Below are 19,462 nucleotides of genomic sequence, written 5' to 3'. Positions count from 1 at the left end.
GGGGGCGGGCTGATGGCACAGCGGGGTCGTGTGGATGACCGGGCGGGGCCATGTGGGGGCAGGGCTGATGGCTGGGCGGCGCCGTGTGGGGCAGGGCTGATGGCTGGGCGGGGCTATTGGCTGGGGGGGTGGAGTTTTGGGAGGGTTGCTGTGAAAGAGATGGAGTGTCTGTGTGAGGGTAAGAGGAGATGGGGAAGGCTGAGTAATGTGAGAGTCTGTTGGAGAAAGCACAAGAGGGAGGGTCAACTCTGTCAGGCTCAGAACCATTGGGAAACTTTGCCAAGCTGATGGCAAATATTCTCTCTAATAGCATTTGACAATTTTCATTTATCTGTAAATAGTTTATTGACACAGTAAAACATTACAATATTTTAATAATCGACTTAAAGTAAATTCACAATCTCACCCATCATTGGTGCTTCACAAGGATGATTCATGAATTCCATGGATATAGGAGCAGTATAGAATCCTTCCAGTGTGGAAGCAGGCATTTAGCCAATTGAGTTCACAACAGCCCTCCGAAGAGCATCCCACCCTGCACCCTATTCCTGCAACCCTGCATTTCCCTTGGCTAATCCAGTTAAACTGCACGCCCCTGCACAATATGGGACAATTTAGCCAGGCCAATCCAGCTAATCTGTACATCTTTGGATATGTTGGTTTGTCATCATGCACAGATCAAAGATTGGTCTATGTGGAATGGGTTTCAGTTTGTGGGACCCTGGCACCAGTAACAGATAGAAGGGAACTGTTCTGATGGGATGGGCATGACTTGAACCATAAAAACTGAAAGAACTGCGGATGCTGTAAATCAGGAACAAAAACAAAGTTGCTGGAAAAGCTCAGCAGGTCTGGCAGCATCTGTGAAGGAGAAAACAGAGTTAACATTTCGGGTCCGGTGACCCTTCCTCAGAACTCAGTTTTTGACTTGAACCATGCTGGGATCGGCTTGCTAGTGAATTAAATCACTACGGCTTTAAATTAGTGGGGTGGGGGAGAGGTAGGTTGGGAGAAGGGACATTTAGGCTTACAATGGTGCTTGTCCACAGATCCCTAAAGACAGTAGAACAGGTTAACAGGGTAGTTGGCCTAATTTCTGCTCCTATGTCTTATGTTCTAAAGAAGGAACATGGGATACCTGCCCGTTATCAGTTGTGGCTCAGGTTATAAGAGCAAAAGATTTTGATGGAGCTATACAAAACTTTGAGTGGAGTACAGTGTGCAATTCTGGTCACCACACTATCGGATGGATGTGATTGCACTAGAGGGGCTGCAGAGGAAATTTACCAGGATGTTATTTGGAATGGAGCATTTTTGCAATGAAGATAGGTTGGATAGGCTCAGGCTATTTTCTTTAGAGTAGAGAAGGCTAAGGGGAGCCTGACAGAGATGTATAAGATTATGAAGGGCACGTTTAGTGTGGACAGAGAGCAGCAGCTCCCCATAGTTGAAGGCTCAATAATGAATAATTTTAAATTGAACATCTGGAGGTTTAGAAAGCATTTGAGAAAATACTTTTTTTTGATTGAGAGGGTGATAGGAACCTGGAATGTACTGCCTGGGACAGTAGTAGAGGCAGGAAACCTCACAGCCTGAAGATGAGCATGAAATGTCAAAATATTCAAGGCTACAGGGCAAGTATTGGAAAGTGGAATTAGTTTGGTGCAGACTCGATGGGCTGAAGGGCCTTTTCTGTAGATCATAGAACTGTACAGCTCAGCAACGGGCCCTTCGGCCATGATGTTGTGCCAAAAATGACACCAAATTAAAGTTAAATGAAGAACCTTTCTGAAGAAGGGTCCCGATCCGAAATGTCAGCTTTCCTGCTCCTCTGATGCTGCCTGGCCTGCTGTGTTCTTCCAGTTCCACACTGTGTTATCCAGTAAAAGCTAGCTGTCTTCAAATCCCATTAGAGATGAATTCTCAATCAGTGAATGAAAGAGCTTTGGTGCGCAAACAATTTTGTGCAAACACCAAAGAACTTAAAAAGAACTGAAAAAAAGAAAAAGGAAGCAGTTCATCAAATGCTCTGATCCAGTATGCTGCTGATGAACTGGGTCTCCCTGATATTTTCCCAACCTGAATATCCATGTCTTAACTGCCTTTGTATGCATGTCTGTTTGTGAAGGGGGTATTTAAAAAGGAATAGAGTTTAAATTGTGGAGTAATAATTTAGCAATTCATATTTCCAAATTGCTATTTTTTGGGGTTAGCACGGTGGCTCATAGCACCAGAGATCCGGGTTCAATTCCAGCCTCGGGCAACTGTCTGTTTGGAGTTTGCGTGTCCTCCCTGTGTCTGTGTGGGCTTCCTTTGGGTGCTCTGGTTTCCCCCCATTGTCCACAGATGTGCAGGTTAGGTGGATTGCCAATGCTAAATTGCCCTGTTAAGTGTCGTGGGATATACAGGCTAGGTGGATTAGCCATGGGGTAGGATGCCCTTCAAAGGGTTGGTGCTGACTCAATGGGCTGAATGGCCTCTTTCCACACTGTAGGAATTCTCTTTTTCTAAGTACACAAACAGGGTGAATGTTTTCCTTTAAGGCAAATTTTTCAGGCAGGTAAGTTGGGAACTTTGGATAAATCTTTTCACATTTGTGAGAATTCTGGAAATAGTGTGGCTTGATTTACAAGCACTAACCCATTAAGTCACGGTACTTATTAGAAGCTTGGGTTTTCTTGTCCTTAATAAATCTTGCATTGTCACAAAACAATCTAAAGGGCGGAGGGGGTAGAGATGTAATGTCACTGAGTAGTAATCCAGAACCCCAGGTGAATTTTCTTGGAGCTAAGAACAAAATATGCTGGAGAAATTTAGCAAGTCTCAGGTGAGAGAAGCAGAATTAATGTTCTTCAGAACTCAGGCATTCTTCATCATTCATGTTCTGAAGAAGAGTCATGCTTGACCGGAAATGTTAACTTTGTTTCTGTCTCCACAGATGCTGACAAACTTCCAGTTTTTATTTCCACACTCCAGCATCTGCAGTACTTTACTTTTATTTTATGTTCTGGGGACATGGATTCTTTTCTGTCCTTGACAATTAGTGAAGTTTGAATTCAATTAATAAATCTGGAATAAAAATTTGATCTCATGGTGACCATGAACTACCGTTGATTAAAACGCATCCTGTTCACTAATGTCCTTAGGGAAAAAAAATCCTCCATCCTTACCTGGTCTGGCCTACATGTGACTCCAGACCCACAGAATCATGGTTAACTTTTAACTGCCTTCTGAAATGGCCGAAAGAGCCACTCAGTTGTACTAAACTGCTACACAGATTGATAAAAGAGGTAGACCGCTTAGTATTGTTCAAGGCACTGGCAAAACAGAATTTACAATGAAGTTCAGGTAACTCCAAAAGTGCAGTAATCCTTGCCACAATCTTTGGTTATTAAAACAGTCCTTTTCCCATTTCAGTCCACATTCAAAACTACAGTTATAAAAAAAGTCATTAATATAATGTAAATAATCATGCCCAGCACTGATCTGGCTCTCCATTAGTTACAGTGGAATAAATGATCAGAGACTTAACATTAATCATCTAATTTGAGGGATATGACAGCCATCTGGAACAAAGTTTCAAGGTAACTTTCCCCTTCCCTGAAATGGGACAATATCTGCAGCTTGGGCTCCAGATCCTCAACTCCGAACCTAAATTCTTCTACTCCAGATGTGTTTACTCTGGATCAACTTGGTGTTCAGCAGCAACCACATGCTGCAGTAGCAACATCACCCATTCTGCCATCACTGTGGTATCTTATTTAATTTGTTCATTTAATATCCTTGCCCTTTTCTTCATTCATTCATGCGATGTGGGTGTCGCTGGCCAGGCCAGCATTCATTGCCCATCCCTAATTGCACAGAGGGAAGTTAAGAATCAATCATATCATCATGTAGGAGGTGATGGCCTCATAGTATTATCGCTGGACTAATAATCCAGGGACCTAGGTAATGTCCTGGGGATCTTGTTTGAATCCCACCCTGACAGATGGTGGAGACTGAATTCAATAAATCTCTGGAATTGAGAGTTTAATGATGACCAGAATCCACTGTTGATTGTTGGAATAACCCATCTTGTTTACTAATATCATTTACTGAAGGAAACTGCCATTGTTATCTGGTCTGGTTTACATGTGACTCCAGACCCACAGCAATGTGGTCGACTCTTAAACTGCCCTCTGGGCAATTAGGGATGGGCAATAAATGCTGCCTAGCCAGTGATGCCATCGTCCTGTGAATGAATAAAAATAAGTAGGCCAGACCAGGTAAAGATAGCAGTTTCCTTCCTGAAACATTAGTGAACCAGATAGGTTTTTCCCAACAATCAACATCATTATCATGAGACTCTCAATTCCAGATTTTTATTGTATTCAACTTCCAGAATCTGCCATGGCAGGATTCAAAACCAGGTCTCCAGAACATTAACTGAGTTTCAGGATTAACAGTCTAATGATAATACCACTAGCTCACTGCAAAACTACGACGCAAGATGGTGTTGCAGTAGTGCTCCTGAGCCCGGGGCACATCTGCTTTTCTTTTCTTTTTTTCCTCTTTGCTCTTTTTTCTCCTTTTTTTCCTTCTTTTTAATTACCTTTTGTGAAGAGCTCGGTCATGGTAAAGGCATCAGCCATGATGGCATCGGTGGCTGTGAAGTGAGCCCTGTGTGGACTCGTGGTGGAGGCATTGGAGTTTGGGTTCCTGGTGGCTTCTGCATTGACAAGGTGGACCCAGCGCTGCAGTAGAGGTGTGTTTGGGTTGTTGGTGGTGTCTGTGTCCAGCGCAAATTCATGGAGGCGGCAGCGGGTGTGAGTTTGAGACCTGATGGCATGAGCAGCATCAGCGAGGTGGGCCCAGAGAGGACCCTTGGCAGCAGCAGTGGTGTTGAGTTCAAGCCAGTGCAGAATCCGGGGGCATTAATGACATCCGGCAAGGATTCATGGTGGCAGCAGCATCGGTGGGAGATGAGATGGCGCCAGAGAGTGGTGACTCTTTTACTTTGAACATAAAACAGGAAGGACTGTAAAGTTGAACTTTAGTTCTTTATTTTTCTGCCTTTATATTCTAAGTTTTAGTTTTTTTTTGTGTTTCAAGACGGCCAGAGAATGAGGTTGTGGACATGCTCACTGAGCCGGTGGGTTTGGATGCAAACGTTTCATCACCCTGCTAGGTAACATCGTCAGTGCGCCTCTGTTGTTGTGTATCCATATTGTCAGTTTTCTTCTGGTTTGGCCTATGTAGTGTTTCTCACAGTCCTTGCATGGTATTCTATACATTACACCTGTTTTGCTGGTTTTGGGTATGGGATCCTTTACGTTTGTCCGTAGCTATCTTAGGGTGTTGTTGGACGAAAACTGACAATATGGACACACGAACACCAATTAGCTACCAAGAGACACGACCAGTTCTACTTGTCTCACTACACATGGACAACGAGGGACACAAATTCTATTGGGACAACTCATCCATAATCGCACAAGCCAGACAGAGACATGCCAGGGAATTCCTGGAGGCCTGGTATTCCAACCGAAACTCCATCAACAAACACATGGAATTAGACCCTGTGTACAAACCACTGAGAAACAGAACCGGAAGTGATGCCAACCACCCCAGCAAACTGAGGCATATAAATAACAAATGGGACAGAACACCGGCACTTCACCGGAGGCGCACTGACAATGTTACCTAGCAGAGTGACAAAACATCTGCATCCAAACCCACCAGCTCAGCAAGCATGCATGCAACCTCATCCACAACCCGAGCTATCTTTTCAAAAACTTTAAATGGACAGAAAATGGCAACACCATACAACACTTGTCACTATATTTTGTAACAAAAGACAATTGAAAATAAATAAATTAAATCAAATCAAATCATTGCCTCGCCTTAGTGGTATTAAAAAAATTCCAACATTAATTTTCTGCTTATAATGCTCTTTTTAAGAAAAAAAGGAAGGCTTTTTTTTCCTGGATGATGTTGAGCTTCTTGCGTATTATTGCAGCTGTGCCCATCCAGGCAAAAGGGGAGTAAACCATCAAACTCCTGACTTCTGTCTCGTAGATAGCTGACAGGCTTTGGGGAGTCAAGAGGTGAGTTACATGTTGCAGTATTTCCAGCCTCTATCCTGCTCTTGGAGCCACTGTACTTTAGGGCTGGCCTAGTTCAGTTGCTAGTCAGTGGGTAACCCTACTGTTGGGTTGTTGATGGTGAAGATTCAGTGACAGTATGCCATTGAATTTCAAGAGGAGGTGGTTAGATTGTCTCTTACTTGAGACGATCATTGCCTGGCATTTGTGTGTCATAATTGTTACTTTAATAATAAAACAGAAGTTTATTACACAAAAGTTAGGATAGAACATAACAAACATGCTACTCAAATATCAGTGAGAGAGTTCACTTCCCTATCACATCTAGAGTTGTAGAGTCATAGACTGTGCAGCACGGAAACAGAACCTTCGGTCCAACTTGTCCTTGCTGACCAGATATCCTAAATTAAGCTAGTCCCAATTGCCAGCATTTGGCCCATATCCCTCTAAACCCTTCCTATTCAGGGACCTATCCAGATTACTATCATATGTTTTAATTGTATCAGCCTCCACACTTCCCCTGGCAGCTCATTCCATACACTTACCACCCTTTGCATGAAAAAGCTGCTCCCTACAATGGGAAAAAGACCTTGGCTATTCACACTATCCATGCTCCTCATGATTGATAAAATCTCAAAGGTTTCCCCTCAGCGTCCGGTGCTCTAGGGAAAATAGCCTCAACCTTTTCAGCCTCTCACTTTAGCTCAAACCCTCTAACCGCGGCAACATCTTTGTAAATCTTTTTCGTAGTTTAACAATATCTTTCCTATAGCAGGAAGACTAGAATTGGTTGCGGTATTCCAAAAGGGGCCTAACCACTGTCCTGTACAGCTGCAACATGGCCACCCAACTCCTTTAATCAATGCACTGACCAATAATGGCAAGCATACCAAACACCTCCTTCACTATTCTGTCTACCTGTAATTCCACCTTCAAGGAACTATGAACTTGCATTTCAAGGTCCCTTTGTTCAGCAACACTCCCCACGAACGTATCATTAAGTGTATAAGTCCTGTCCTGATCTGCCTTACTAAAATGCAACACTTCACGTTTACCTAAATTAAGATCTTCATCTGCCACTCCTTTGCCATTGGCCCATCTAATCAAGGTCCCATTGCATTATAAAATAACCTTCTTCACTGTCCTCTATACCACCAATTTCAGTGGTTTAACTTGAATCTTTCTTTCAATTTCTGGTCTTGAGAGTTTGATAGCCTCTTCTTGGAGTATTCACATGCTGAGCATAGACCTAAAGGCTTTGAATATCTCATTCAGGGTTCTACCAAACACTTCTGATCTGCAACATTCATACTAACCTCTTTACAATGAAGTAACCTACTTGCCAAAAGTTCTGAACTATCTCTTTCTGCAGGAGAAACTGTTGTATACATCTCATTTTCATTACAACTTGTGTGAACTGAACCCAAAAGGCTTTCCAAGCTATGGGTGTTTCCTCGAAGTAAAACAGAAAATTCTAGACACTTCTAACTGCAAACTAATGCTCTTCAATGGTTACTTTGTCTATTTGTAAAACTCTGGGAAATCTTTCTCTCAAACCAGTCTTTTAAAATAAAGCTCAGCTCTTGAAATATTGACAAGTTAATTATTCAATGCCTTCATAGACATTGAGTAAAACCCACAAACTACTAGTTCAAAAGCCAACCTTCAAGATAAAGAGCATGAAAATATACATTAATCATACACTGTTGTGCCTCACTGTGACAGTGCACTGGAATTAAGCCCTGCTATTCCCAGAATCATCACAAAATTAAAGATTTTCAGACCTAGATTGGCACAAAGCATGGTTTCTGTGCTTAACAAGAATGACTATTTATTACAAACAAATAGATTCTAGCTACAGTTAAATAATCATTAATTGCTGACGTATAACTTTACTTGTTAAACCCTAATTCCGTCATATACACATACAGACAGGAAATAAAACATGGCGCAACGGGCAGAGAGAAAGACTGGGAAGATTGTTCACTGGTTGTTGTCCACAGGGTTTGCTGAGATGATTCTTGTGCTGATCAGAATGCTGCTTCTTTATCTTTCCTCTCCAGATACTTATAGTCATTTGCAAAAGGCACAAAGTGACTGATTCCCAGTTATAAATGCCTTTGACTTACTTATTAAAAGTCACAGTTTACAGCAACTGGAAAAGGGAAATAAATTGGCAATCTTCAGGCTTCAGATGCTTTTTTTTCCCTTTATTCATTCACAGGATGAGGGTGTCGCTGGTTAGGCAGCATTTATTGCCCATTCCCAGAGGGCAATTGAGAGTCAGACACATTGCTGTGGGTCTGGTGTCACATGTAGGCCAGACCAGGTAAAGATGGCAGTTTCCTTCCCTAAAGGACATTAGTGAACCAGATGGATTTTTCCGACAATCGACAATGGATTCACAGTCATCATTAGATTCGTAATTCCAGATTTTTATTGAATTCAAATTCCACCATCTGCCGTGGCAGGATTTGAACCCAGGTCCCCAGAACATTATCTGGGTCTCGAGATTAACAGTCCAGAGATAATACCACTAGGCCATCACCTCCCCATACTTCAGAACAAAAGCAATTCTTTTTCCTTCAGTGGTCTGATGGTTGCTGCCAGAACATTCACACCCACAAGCTGTTCAGATACCTATGTGCCAAACACATAGTTGTTAGCCAGCAGAAAACCTTTTCCACTAGTCCATAGACCAATCATGTACTTATTGCCAGCCAAAGCTCCATTCACACAAACTCATTCAAACTGGGCTTTCCCGACTGCTTGAACAAGTAGCTCTGTAAACATTTGAGTGTCAGGTTACTTGCTTTATAAAGTGAATCAATCCTCAACAATCCTTGGTTTTTCAAAGTTATTTTCCCATTTCAATCTTCAAGTAAAACTACAGAAAAAACAAAGAGACAATCTTTACAACGTCATACATCACACTTTGTAAGGTGAATGTCTGAAACTGAGATTCACTGTCCCATATTAAGAGTGTTAGTATGGTGACTGAACTGGTAGAGAATCTTGATCACAGGAAGTAGAATTGGTTACGTCACATGAACATGTGAGAGTGTTATCACTGTAAAGACGAAGAAAGAGTAAGTGTGTCAGATGGCAAGGGGATGTGGAGAATGACACGGACAGTAAGGAGGAGGGATAGACAGTTCACAAAGTGTACCTTCTACAAATTGATTAAGAACACAGAACATAGAACAGTGCAGCACACTACAGGCCCTTTGGCCCACGATGTTGTGCCAACCTATTGTCTTGCTTGAAGATCAAACTGTCCTGCATACCCTACATTTTACTATCATCCATGTGCCTATCCAAGAGTCGTTTAAATGTCCCTAATGTATCTGACTCCATTACCACCGCTGGCAGCGCATTCCACGCACCCACCATTCTCTGTGTAAAGAACCTACCTCTGACATCTCCCCTATACCTTCCTCTAATCACCTTAAAATTATGCCCCCTCGTAATAGTCATTTCTGCCCTGGGAAAAAGTCTCTGGCTATCCACTCTATCTATGCCTCTCATCATATTATACATCTCTATCAAGTCACCTCTCATCCTTCTTCACTCCTTTGAGAAAAGGCCAAGCTGCCTCAACCTTTCTTCGTAAGACCTGCCCTCCAGTCCAGGCAGTATCCTGGTAAATCTCCTCTGCACCCTCTCTAAAGCTTCCATATACTTCCTATAATGAGGCGACCAGAAATGAACACAATATTGCTAGTGTGGTCTAACCATGGTTTTATAGAGCTGCAGCATAACCTCGTGGCTCTTAAACTCAATTCCCCTGCCAATGAAAGCCAACACACCATACACCTTCTTTACAACCCTGTCAACTTGGGTGGCAAGTTTCAGGGATCTATGGATGTGGACCCCAAGATCCCTCTGTTCCTCCACACTGCCAAGAATCCTGCCATTAATCCTGTATTCTGCATTCAAATTCGACCTTCCAAAATGAATCACTTCACACTTATCCAGGTTGAATTCCATCTGCCACTTCTTTACCCAGCTCTGCATCCTGTTCCGTTGCAACCTACAACAGCCCTCCATGCTGTCCACAACTCCACCAACCTATGTGTCATCGGCAAACTTACTAACCCACCCTTCCACTTCCTCATCCAAGTCATTTATAAAGATCACAAAGAGCAGAGGTCCCAGAACAGATCCCTGCGGAACACCACTGGTCACCGAGCTCCAGGCTGAATACTTTCCATCTACTACCACCCTCTGTCTTCTGTTGGACAGCCAGTTCTGTATCCAGACAGTCAAATTTCCCTGAATCCCATGCCTCCTTACTTTCTGAATGAGCCTACCATGGGGAACCTTATCAAATGCCTTGCTAAAATCCATATACATCACATCCACTGTTCTACCTTCATCAATGTGTTTTGTCACATCCTCAAAGAATTCAATAAGGCTTGTGTGGCATGACCTACCCCTCACAAAGCCATGCTGACTATTTCTAATCAAACTGTGCTTTTCCAAATAATCATAAATACTATCTCTCAGAATCCTCTCCAATAATTTGCCTACCACAGAAGTAAAATTGACTGGTCTGTAATTCCCAGGATTATCCCTATTCCCTTTCTTGAACAAGGGAATAACATTTGCCACCCTTCAATCATCTGGTACTACTGCAGTGGACAGTGAGGACACAAAGATCATCGCCAAAGGGGCAGCAATCTCTTCCCTCACTTCCCATAGCAACCTTGGGTATATACTGTCCGGCCCAGGGGACTTATCTATCCTCATACAGCATAGAACAGTACAGCACAGTACAGGCCCTTCAGCCCACAATGTTGTGCCGAACTTTTACCCTAAACCTAAGGTCTATCTAACCTCCACCCCTACCTTATACTATCATCCAAATGCCTATCTAATAGCCACTTAAATGCCCCAATGAGGCCGACTCCACAACCCTCTCTGGCAATGCATTCCACGCCCCGACCACTCTCTGAGTAAAGAACCTACCTCTGACGTCTCCCCTATATCTACCTCCACTCACTTTAAAACTATGCCCCCTCGTAATAGCTACCTCCACCCGAGGAAAATGTCTCTGGCTGCCTACTCTATCTGTATCTCTGATTATTTTGTACACCTCTATCAAGTCACCTCTCATCCTTCGTCATTCTAAAGAGAAAAGCCCTAGCTCTCTCAACCTTTCCTCGTAAGACCTTCCCTCCATTCCAGGCAACCTCCTGGTAAATCTCCTCTGCACCTTTTCCAACACTTCCTCATCTTTCCTGTAATGAGGCGACCAGAACTGGACACAATATTCCAGATGTGGCTGAACCAGGCTTTTGTAAAGCTGGAGCATAACTTTACGGCTCTTGAACTCAATCCCTCTATTAATGAAAGCTAACACACCATATGCATGTTTTTCAACACATCATGTTTTTCAAAATTTCTGGCACATCCTCCTTCTGAACATCAACCTGTTCAAGCATATCAGTCTGTTTCATGCTGTCCTCACAAACGTCAAGGTCCCTCTCACTGGTGAATACTGAAACAAAGTATTCATTAAGGACCTCCCCTACCTCCCCTTGAATCGAGCGGCAGGAGTGGTGAGGGTGTGAGCCGGGGGAAGCCAGGAAGGTAAGCTTTTTCCTATAAAAACTTAACTCGTGAGTCAGCGGCCTACTTGATTCGAGTAGCGGGAGTGGTGAGAGCGCGAGCTGGGAAGTGAACTATTATATTCGGGCAGAGATAGTAGGAACTGCAGATGCTGGAGAATCTGAGATAACAAGGTGTGGAACTGGATGAACACAGCAGGCAACCCTAACCCTAACCCTATCTCTATTAGATTCGGGCATTGGCTAAACCCAAAACACTACATGTGAAGTGTCTCCCAACCATCCTCCTCCTCTAACCAAAATAAAAGACTGTGGAAGGTTGGTAAGGTAAAGTAAGTCTTTCTTTTCTTTATCAACAAATTTAATTAACTCATTCTAATCAATTAATAAAGTAAATAACTAAGTAGAAATGGCTGGACGGGTGATGTGTTGTAGCTGTATGATGTGGGAGCTGGCTGATCCCATTGCGTGCTGCAGTGACCACATCTACAGCAAGCGTTGGTGGCTCGAGGAACTTTGGCTCAGAGTTGATGAGCTGGAATCTGAGCTTCCAACACTACAGCACATCCGGGAGGGGGAGAAGTACCTGGCCGATTTGTTTCAGGAGGCAGTCACACCTGGTAGATTAAGCACTTCAAATTTGGTCAGTGGCCAGGGACAGCAGGGTGTGACTGTAAGCGAGGCAGGTAGAGGGATCCTGCAGTCAGGAACTGAGGAGCCTCAGCTCTTGACCTTGTCCAACAGGTACGAGGTATTTGCTCCCTGTGTGGATGAGGAAAAAGGCTGCAGGGAAGATGAGCCAACTGGCCACTGCACCGTGGTACGGGAGGCCATTCAAGAGGGGGGAGCAAAAAGACAAGTGGTAGTTGTAGGGGATTCTATAATTAGGGGAATAGATAGTATTCTATGTAAGCAGGATCGCGAGTCCCGCATGGTGTGTTGCCTGCCTGGTGCCAGGGTAAGGGATATCTCTGACCGGCTGGTAAAGATATTGGAGCGGGAGGGGGAGGATCCAGTTGTTGTGGTCCACGCCGGAACAAACAACATAGGCAAGACAAGGAAAGAGGACCTGTTCAGAGATTATCAGGAGCTAGGAACCAAATTAAAGAACAGGTCCTCAAGGGCTATAAGCTCCGGACTACTCCCTCAGCCAAGTCCTAATTGGCATAGGGACATGAGAATAAGCAAAGTAAACACATGGCTAAAAGAGTGGTGCGGGAAAGAGGGGTTCCTTTTCATGGGGCACTGGCATTATCAGGAGGGATCTGTACCACTGAGACGGTCTCCACCTGAATCGAGTTGGGACCAACTTTCTAGCGAAAAGGGTAAATAGGCCGGTCAACAGGACTTTAAACTAGAAAGTGGGGGGGAAGGGAATGGTGAAACTTGCCCCAGTGGGAAACAAAGCAGCAGGTTAACATCTGTCGTGGTGGATTCAACTAAATGGAACAATATGAAAGAAATGACAGGGAAAGAGAATTCAGGAGAGGTTATTAACATCTCCAGCACAGACACAAATAGGTCAGAGTGTTTGGAAAAGGCTAGCAATCAAACACTGGAAAAAAAATGAAAATGAGAAGAGGGAGGGTTAATACAGGACTGAAGGTGTTATATCTAAATGCACACAGTATAAGGAATAAGGTAAATGAGCTTGTGGTGCAGATTGAAACTGGCAGGTATGACGTGGTAGGCATCATGGAGACGTGGCTGCGAGGGGATCAGGATTGGGAACTGAATATCCAAGGATATACATCCCATTGAAAAGATAGCCAGGTGGGCCGAGGGGGTGGGGTTGCCTTATGAGTGAGAAATGAAATTAAATCAATAGGAAGAAACGAAGTAGGGTCAGATGGTGTAGAATCTGTGTGGGTAGAATTGATGAACCGCAAAGGTGAAAAAACCATAGTTAGAGTTGTGAACAGGCCTCCAAACAGTAGTCAGGAGCTGGGGCGCAAGATACATCAGGAGATAGAAAAGATGTGTAAGAAGGCAAAGTCACAGTGATCATGGGGGATTTCGATATGCAGGTGGACTGGGAAAATCATGTTGGTAGTGGATTGCAAGAAAATGAATTTGTGGAATGTCTGCAAGATGGCTTTTTGGAGCAGCTCGTGGTGGAGCCCACAAGGGAACAAGAAACACTGGATTTAGTGTTGTGCAATAAGGCAGACTTGATAAGGGAGCTTAAGGTAAAGGAACCCTTAGGAGGCAGTGATCATAAGATGACAGAATTTACTCTGCAATTTGAGAGGGAGAAGATAGAATCAGAGGTAACGGTATTACAGCTGAATAAAGGCAATTACAGCGGTATGAGGGAGGAGCTGGGCAGAATTGACTAGAAGAAGAGCCTAGCAGGAAAGACAGTGGAACTGCAATGGCAGGAGTTTCTGGGAGTAATTCAGGAGACGCAGCAAAAATTCATCCCGAGGAAAAAGAAGCATGGTACAGGGAGGATGAGGCAACCATGGCTGACTAAGGAAGTCAGGGATAGCCTAAAAGCAAAAGAGAAAGCATATAATGTGGCGAAGGGCAGTGGGAAACCAGAGGACTGGGAAGCTTACAAAGACCAACAGAGGGCAACAAAAAAAGAAATAAGGAGGGAGAAGATTAAATATGAGGATTAGCTAGCTAGTAATATAAATGAAGACTGTAAGAGTTTCTTTAGGTATATAAAGGGCAAAAGAGAAGCAAATGTGAATATTGGACCACTGGAAAATGATGGTAGATAGATAGTAGTGGGGAACAAAGAAATGGCTGAGGAACTGAATAATTACTTTGCATCAGTCTTCACAGTGGAAGACACGAGTAAAATCCCAAACATTCAAGAGAGTCAGGGGGCAGAGCTGAGTATGGTGACCATCACCAAGGAAAAGGTGCTAGTAAAAGTGATTGGCCTGAAGGTGGACAAATCACCTGGACCAGATGGACGACATGCCAGCGTTCTAAAGGAGGTAGCTGAGGAGATAATGGAAGCGTTAGTGGTGATCTTTCAGGAATCGCTAGAGTCAGGGAGGGTCCCAGAGGACTGGAAAATTGCTAATGTGACACCACTGTTTAAAAAGGGAGTAAGGCAAAAGATGGAAAATTACAGGCCAATTAGCCTAACCTCAGTCGTGGGTAAAGGATGAGATTTCTGAATATTTGGAAATGTATGGTAAAATAGGGCGAAGTCAGCATGGTTTCATCAAGGGAAGGTCATGCCTCCTGACAAATCTGTTAGAATTCTTTGAGGAAGTAACGAGCAGGGTAGACCCAGGAGAGCCAATGGATGTTATCTACCTGGTCTTCAAGAAGGCCTTTAATAAGGTGCCACACAGGAGGCTGCTGAGTAAGATAAGGGCCCATGGTGTTAGAGGCAAGGTGCTAGAATGGATAGAAGATTGGCTGTCTGGCAGAAAGCAGAGAGTGGGGATAAAAGGGTCTTTCTCAGGATGGCAGCCGGTGACAAGTAGTGTTCCACAAGGGTCAGTGTTGGAACCACAACTTTTCACTTTTTACATTAATGATGTCAATGAAGGAACTGTGGGCATTCTGGCTGAGTTTGCAGGCGATACAAAGATAGGTGGAGGGACAGGTAGTACTGAGGAGGTGGCAAGGCTTCAAAAGGATTTGAACAGGTTAGGAGAGTGGGCAAAGAAGTGGCAGATGGAGTACAACGTGGGAAAGTGAGAGATCATGCACTTTGGTAAGAAGAATAAAAGCATAGACTATTTTCTAAATGGGGAGAAAATTCAGAAGTCTGAAGTGCAAAGGGAGTTCTAGTCCAGGATTCTCTCAAGGTAAACTTGCAGGTTGAGTCAGCAGTCAGGAAGGCAAATGCAGTGTTGGCATTTATTTTGAAAGGACTTGAATATAAAAGCAGGGATTACTACTGAGGCTTTGTAAGGCTCTGGTCAGGCCACATTTGGAGTACTGTGTGCAGTTTTGGGCCCCATATCTCAGGAAGGATGTACTGGCCCTGGAGTGGGTCAGAGGAGGTTCACAAGAATGGTCCCAGGAATGGAAAGCTTAACATATGAGGAACGTTTGAGGACTTTGGGACTATACTCATTGGAGTTTAGAAGGATGAGGGGGGATCTAATTGAAACTTACAGAATACTGAATGGCCTGGACAGACTGGATGTTGGGAAGATGCTTTCATTGGTAGGAGAGTCTAGGACCCACGGGCACAGCCTAAGAGCAAAGGGAAGATCTTTTAGAACAGAGATAAGGAGAAACTTCTTCAGCCAGACAGTGGTGAATCTATGGAATTCACTGCCACAGAAGGCTGTGGAGGCCAGGTCATTGAGTACATTTAAGACTGAGACAGATAGGTTCTTGATTATCAAGGGGATCAAGGGTTATGGGGAGAAAGCAGGAGAATGGGGTTGAGGAACTTATCAGCCATGATTGAATGGTGGAGCAGAGTCGATGGGCTGAATGGCCTAGTTTCTGCTCCTATGTCTTATGGTCTTATGGTCCCTGACTCCACGCACATGTTCCCTCCAATATCCCTGATTGGACCTACCTTCACTCTGGCCATCCTCTTGTTCCTCACCTAAGTATAGAATGCTTTGGGGTTTTCCTTAATCCTACCCGCCAAGGCTTTTTCATACCCTCTTCTCGCTCTCCTAAGTCCATTCTTCAGTTCCTTCCTGGCTACCTGTAGCCTCCTAGAGCCCTGTCCGATCCTTGCTTCCTCAACCTTAAGTAAGCTTCCTTCTTCCTTGTGACTAGACGTTCCGCATGTCTTGTCATCCAAGGTTCCTTCACCTTATCATCCCTTCCTTGCCTCAGTGGGACAAACCTCTCCAGCACTCGTAGCATGTGCTCCCTAAACAACCTCCACATTTCTGTCGTGCATTTCCCTGAGAACATTTGTTCCCAATTTATGCTCAGCAGTTCTCGCTGTTGCATTGTAATTCCCCCTCCCCCAATTAAATACTTTCCCATACCATCTGCTCCTATCCCTCTCCATGACTATAGTAAAGGTCAGGGAGTTGTGATCACTGTCACTGAAATGCCCTCCCACCAAGAGATCTGACACCTGGCCTAGTTCGTTGCCAAACACCAAATCCAATATGGCCTCCCCTCTCGTCGCCCTAACTATATATTGAGTCAGAAACCCTTCCTGGACACACCTGACAAAATCTGCTCCATCCAAACTATTTGCGCTTAGGAGGTTTCAGTCGATATTTGGGAAGTTGAAGTCACCCATGTCAACAACCCTATTACTTCTGCACCTTTCCACAATCTGTCTCCCAATCTGTTCCTTAATGTCTCTGTTGACATTGGGGGGACTATAGAAAACTCCCAATGAAATGACTGCTTCTTTTCTGTTTCTGACTTCCACCCATACTGACTCAGTGGACAAACCCTCCACATCCTCCCTTTCTGCAGCTGTGATACCATCCCTGATTAGCAATGCCACTCCCCCACCTCTTTTACCTCCCTCCCTATTTCTTTTGAAACATCTAAACCCCGGAACATCCAACAACCATTCCTGCCCCTGTGTTATCCAAGTCTCCCTCATGGCCACAACATCGTAGCTCCAAGTACTGATCCACGCTCTAAGTTTGTCACACCCATTCCTGACACTTCTTGCATTAAAATAGGCACACTTCAACCCCTCGCACTGACTGCAACTTTGCCCTATCAACTGTGTCCTTCGTCACAGACTCTCTGCATGCTGTATCTACCTGTACACCAGCTACCCCATCCTCTGATCCGTAGCTCTGGTTCCCATCCCCCTGCCAATACTAAAATACTGGTACAGTTATAGAGCATACGTCCATACTCAAAGGAAAGGCAATGGGAAGGTCGGGTATGGTTACTTGAGAAATTTAAGGAAATCTACAGAAATACATCTTGATGTACTATGCTTGCCAGGCATGATGTAGGGGAATTGGAATATCGGTAAAACAACATCCTTATTGGTTAAGTCCAGAAAAATAAGCTCAGGTGGAAACAGAGATTCAATACTGGCTGGAAAACCGATTGAACCCAGATGGAAATACTATACCAGATGGGACAACATAATTCTGCACAGATTACAGAAAAGTAAATGCAATAACTAAGATAATTTTCTAAGATAATTCTATCGAAGAGGTACTGGCAAGTAACATTAACCTCAAGAGCTGAAGAGATATCAGCTTTTGTTACACCAAATGGATTATACCAATGTCGAGTGATGCCATTTGGGTTTTCCAATGCCCAGCTACGTTCCAAAGGTGTGTGAATAATGTTGCAGTTAAAGTGCTAAACTGTGTCTTTTACCATGTAAAACAACTTGACAATTTGCTGGAGCAACTACAGTTAGCTGGCTGAATAATAAATCTCAACAAAAGTGAATTTGCAAGACTGAGGGTTACTTGCCTCCGATATATCATATGGGAGGAGCAAGTGTTATTAAGAACAGTTAAAGTGAAGACTCTGATCAAATTCCTCATTCCTAAAACTAACTAGGAAATCAAAAGATTTTTAGGATTGTGTAGGTTTTATTGGAAATCTATGGGTTTTATCCAAAATTTACATCTAACCTCAGAACAATAACTTGATCTGTTAGGAAAACAGGCAACGGTGGTATGGTCAGCAAAATGCTAAGTAACTTATGAGGTGGTGAAGGAAATCCTAATAAATTAGCCTGTTGGTAGTCCCTGACCTTTCAAAAACCTTTAAAAATGGCAATTGATGCTTCTGAATTAGGGGTAAGTGCAGTCTTATTGCAAAATGATGAATCAGAATTACAGAAGTCAGTGGGGTCCTTTTTTAAGAGTTAAACCCACAACATGAAAAACATTCAGTCATGGGAAAGGAGACTTTGGGATTATTTCTGGCTATTCAACATTTTGAAGGCTGTGTCCCAGTTGCAAAGAAGCATGAAAACACACTAACCATAATCTGATGACTTTCATAGAGACATTTAAGATTCAAAATGCAAGGTTTTCGAATGGATCTTATTGATTCAACCATTCAATGTAAAAACAGCTTAAATTTCTGAAAAAGATAATGTAATAGCTGACATTTTATGACGATTGTGATTGTATTGAAATTATACTGGCTGTCTGAAAGAGTGACTGAGTGATTTCTGGGTGTAGGCAACAGCCTAATGGTACTAGCACTACATTATTAGTCCAAAGACGCAGTTAATGTTCTAGGGACCTGAATTCAAATCCTACCATGGCAGATAGTGGAATTTGAATTCAACCATAATCTGGAAATAAGAGTCTAATGATGACCATGAGAAAAACCAACGTGGTTCACTCCTGTCCTTCAGGGAAGGAAATCCTCCATCCTTACCTGGTCTGGCCGACATTTGACTCCAGACCCACAGCAATGTGGTTGACCATAAGAGCAGAAATTAGGCCATTCGGCCCATCGACTCTGCTCCACCATTCAATCATGGCTGGGAAGTTCCTCAACCCCATTCTCCCGCTTTCTCCCTGTAACCCTTGATCCCCTTGATAATCAAGAACCTATCTACCTCAGTCTTAAATGTACTCAATCTATCTCAGTCTTAACTGACTCTTAACTGCACTCCGGGCAACAAATGCTGGTTCAGTCAGCGATGTCCACATTCCATGAAACAATTTTTAAAAAGTATTTATCATTGTTTCTGGCAGTATTAGTGGCTCTTCCGGCCTGATACTCACCCACTGTTGCTCCTTCCCCGGCCGCAGCAAAGCCGGACGTGACGTCAGGAGGCAGCTCGAGCCAATGAGCGCAGACTCCCGTTGCCAGGTGACGGGGCGGTTTGGATGGCGGGAGCAGTGAGAGGTGGGCGCAGTCCGCCCGGGGCCGCCTCCCCCGGCCGCTGTTAGTGAGAGG

General features: G+C 43.7%; 1 protein-coding gene and 1 long non-coding RNA gene across 8 annotated transcripts in view; one reads left to right on the top strand and one right to left on the bottom strand.

The window, feature by feature from the left end:
* Positions 1-1,964: 1,964 nt before the first annotated feature.
* LOC125485674 lies at positions 1,965-19,309 on the bottom strand. Its single transcript, XR_007264393.1, has 3 exons — positions 19,288-19,309; positions 4,592-4,994; positions 1,965-1,992 (listed from the first exon to the last, which is right to left on the bottom strand). It is a non-coding gene; the product is annotated as an uncharacterized LOC125485674 (long non-coding RNA).
* Positions 19,310-19,324: 15 nt separating this feature from the next.
* The window catches only part of LOC109919806 (centriolar coiled-coil protein of 110 kDa), a 59,392-nt gene continuing 59,254 nt past the window's right edge, over positions 19,325-19,462 (top strand). For 2 of the 7 annotated variants that reach the window (XM_048609611.1, XM_048609613.1), the window contains exon 1: positions 19,371-19,459. The gene's annotated coding sequence lies outside the window, so the exon portion shown is untranslated. Of the gene's footprint in view, positions 19,460-19,462 lie in introns of all 7 variants that reach the window. The other 5 variants (XM_048609612.1, XM_048609603.1, XM_048609609.1 and 2 more) reach the window with 4 other exon arrangements.

The sequence above is a fragment of the Rhincodon typus genome, chromosome 21 (assembly GCF_021869965.1).
Source record: "Rhincodon typus isolate 14 chromosome 21, sRhiTyp1.1, whole genome shotgun sequence".
Lineage (NCBI taxonomy): Eukaryota > Metazoa > Chordata > Chondrichthyes > Orectolobiformes > Rhincodontidae > Rhincodon > Rhincodon typus.
Note: the sequence above shows the minus strand (reverse complement) of the source record. Positions and strands in the feature narration are given on the sequence as shown.